Source organism: Trichosurus vulpecula, chromosome 5, assembly GCF_011100635.1.
Source record: "Trichosurus vulpecula isolate mTriVul1 chromosome 5, mTriVul1.pri, whole genome shotgun sequence".
Classification (NCBI taxonomy): domain Eukaryota; kingdom Metazoa; phylum Chordata; class Mammalia; order Diprotodontia; family Phalangeridae; genus Trichosurus; species Trichosurus vulpecula.
Genome location: NC_050577.1, coordinates 295451425 through 295455048, shown reverse-complemented (window position 1 = coordinate 295455048; position 3624 = coordinate 295451425).

The following is a 3624-nucleotide window of genomic DNA, read 5'->3' as shown; positions in this document are numbered from 1 at the left end:
TGGCAGGATAAGGTAGCAGACACTACACTAAGGTCCTTTCTCAAACTAAACTGCCTAGCATTCAAACTCTCCTTCAGAGAGTGCAACTCCAATGGGCTGGCCTTGTTGTGTGAATACAAAATGTACACTTGCCAAGAAGACTATTTTATGGAGAACTCACACAGGGCAAGCATTCACATGGTGATCAGAAGAAACAATCAGAAGATACAAGGGTGGGAAACAAAAGAAGGAATTTTGTTTCCATAGGATTAAAACTACTCCCAATTTTGTAGAGGTGATAACAGAAATGATAACAGGATGTGAGTCAGAGGTGACTGGTTCTGAGCTGTGGCCTAGCAGAACCAGGCTTCTGCTCAAGTAAAAGGTCAGAAGCCTGTAGGAAAGCTTAACGAACTGTTTAATATTATCCAACACACCCCCAGGGTGGAGGAAGCTAATTTGAATGCACATGCGTGACAATTGAAATAGCTCAGGAGAAATTCCAGATGCACAGATTTAGAGAATACGCCCCAAATGGGGCCCACATGGACTATTTGTGCCCAACCCATGACAGACCATTCTGACCCTGTATCGGTCTGATCAGCTACAGTAGGACACACAGAAACTTGACTCTAACACAGTGAGGTCATCTTGGTCCTCTTGGAATGAAGTGCTAAGCGCTTCACAAGGATCACCTCATCTGGTCTTCATCTGGTCATCTTACAGATGAGGAAATGGAGGCAGACTAGTGTCACTCAACTGGAAAATATTTCAGGTCATGTTCAAGCTCGGGACTTCCTGCTCCACCTGGCTATAATTCCTATTTCTACATCCCAGCTGAGGAGGTTAGCTGAAGCCTTTCTGGAGATGATGAGAGTCAAACAGACTGGTCAATGAGATAGTGAAACAGGGGCCCCTCTGCCCTGGAATCCAAACTCGAAGCTACTGCTGCTTGCCTCCATATCCCCGGTTACCTCGTCTCCCTGCCCCGAGAGCACATTTCCTCTGTAAGAACCCCTAGCTTATCCTGGCTAGGGGGCTTCTCCCTTAAGGGGGACCCTTCTGGCTGTGTTATCCTGAATAAATGTCTTTATGTCTTTACCTGATTTAGAGACAGCACCTTCACACACACTCGAGCGCGTGCGCACACACACACACACACACACACACACACACACACGCACACGCACACGCACACGCACACGCACAAGCACACATGCACACGCACACACGCGCACACCTTGCACCTCATCACAATCATCTAACCTTTACCTGAAGACATTCAGTAATTGCAGCAGCTATATGGTATAGTGGATAGAGTGCTAGGCTTGAAGTCAAGAAGACTTATCTCCTTGAGTTCAAATCTGTCCTCAGACACTTACTGGCTGTGTGACCCTGGGCAAGTCACTTAACGCTGTTTGCCTCAGATTCCTCATGTGTAAAATGAACTGGAGAAGGAAATGGCACACTACTGTAGGATCTCTGCCAAGAAAACCCTAAATGTGGTCATAAACAGTCTCCCAGTCTGAACAACAAACTCCTGATTTCCATTCCACTTAGGGGCAGGTTGAATTTGTTTTCCCTTTAGGATATATAGAAGAGGTATGTTGGCAGTGGAGAAGACAACAAAGAATCAAGTAGAATTTTAAATTCCCAAAGCTCTAAATGGAATGTGGAATACTGGGGTGTAGGAATGGGTGTGGACTTATCCCAAGGGACCCACACAGAAGAATAACATTGGAAGGACAGTTGAGAAGTATTGGTGAAATCGTTTCCAAGGTATTTCTAGGATAGAGAAAGGGGGAGGGGCAGGAAACAAGGAATGAAAGAGGTGGGAGATGCCACAAATAAATGGAAAGTCCAGGTGTGCCCCTCATCTCCTCCAAGGTGATCCCCTGCCCCTACTCCATGGCCCCAGGGCTGCTCTATCTCACCCCACCAAGGCCCAGGTCTTGTCCACTCCCTAAAGTTAGAGAGAGCACAGTGTATTGGAAAGAGTTCTGAAACTAGTCAGGAAAAGGGGTTCAAGTCCTGGGCCCTGGGCTAGTCTCTCCCCACCCCCAGCCTCAGCTGTAAAATATGGATAACACTGGTGCTTCTTCTCTAGAAGGGTTATATAGAAAAGTATGTCATAAACCTTAAGTGGGAATTATTTCCTGGGAGTCAGAAGACTATTCTATTTAATCAGTCTATCGACAAGCACTTATAAAGTGCCTACTATATACCATATACTTGCCAGATGCTAGGAACACACACACAAAATCTAGCAGCCTCTCCCGTTAAGGACTATCAGGAGAGGCTCATCTTTAAAGAAAGTGTTTCTGCTCTGATATTGCCCTTCCCCTACTGACCCATCCAGCTACTGAATAACACATTTCTTCTTCTTCTTCATCTAATTCTGATAATATTGTTTGGCTATCACTTTCCTTCCTAAATATATCCCTGCACTCCTCCACTACCAAGGAGCCATCCCCACTAACTCAGGAGTGTAGTGAGGCTCCGATGAGATAAAATTTGTAAAGCACCTGGCCAACCTTAAAGCACCCTATAAATGCCAGCTATTGTTATTATTAATAATTATCATAATTACACTCCAATCACCAGGCTTCCAATCTGGTATTGAATGAAGTCTTCACTTCATTCCCTGAGCTTTCTACAGCATTCCTGTTGAGCTCAAGTTAGGTTTATTGAGTAGTACTAAGGTATGGTAATAAATGTTTAACAACCAGGCTGAAGGAGGGGAAGAGATGTATGCAGGATGCACTATTAAGTTTAATGTGTGTTATTAACATTTAAGTCGAGACAATCAACAAAACAACCCATCCCTGATTTGTAGTGATTGGCAATTTCTTAAGCTAAATATTTGCCATGAAAATTTGATAATAAAGAAGTGAGAGCCAGGAGCCGGTTAGAACTGATTCCAGCACATTGCCCAGGACAAGGAGACTTAGCTATCCATGGTGGGGGTGAGGCAAAGGACAAGTCTCCAAAGCAAGGGAGCCAGGCCAGCCCCAGAAGGTCTGGAGACTCAAGGAAGATAAAGAGGAGATGAAAGCCCAGTAGCCAGAGGCAAAAGAGTTGCTTTGGACTGGTTCCCAGTAGAAACTGATGCCCAGAAGGCTGATCAGATCACAAAGACCCAAAGGCGTGAGTCCTATCCTAAGACTTAAGAATGAGCAGGATCAGATCCAAGAGCCCCTAAGTTCAAAGATTTATGAACCTTTTCCTGGATCTGCAGCAATCCTGGGAAAGTCACTACTGAGGCCATAATACCTCATCTGGAAACTGATAGGAATTGGTTTTGATGACCCCTGGGTCCCTTCCAGATCTAAGATCTCGTGAATGATGGTGAGTTAGATAGTCCTTATCCTTGTCTGGCCGATGAGAAAACCGAGGAGGTGGAGACAGAGAAGGGGTCAACCCTGGAGCTGTGACCTGGTAAAGTGAGGGATAAACCCCAATTCTCTACTTAAAACTCATTCCACCCACCCCACTCCCCCTTTTCTTCTATAAAACTTTGTTGGTAAGATCTCATAGCTGGAACCCAAACCCAAGTCTTCTGACTCTCAGTCCTGAACCACACTCAATTCCCCACACCCACAATGCTTTTCAGAGATTGGTTTCAAACCAGAGGAAACAGGTAGC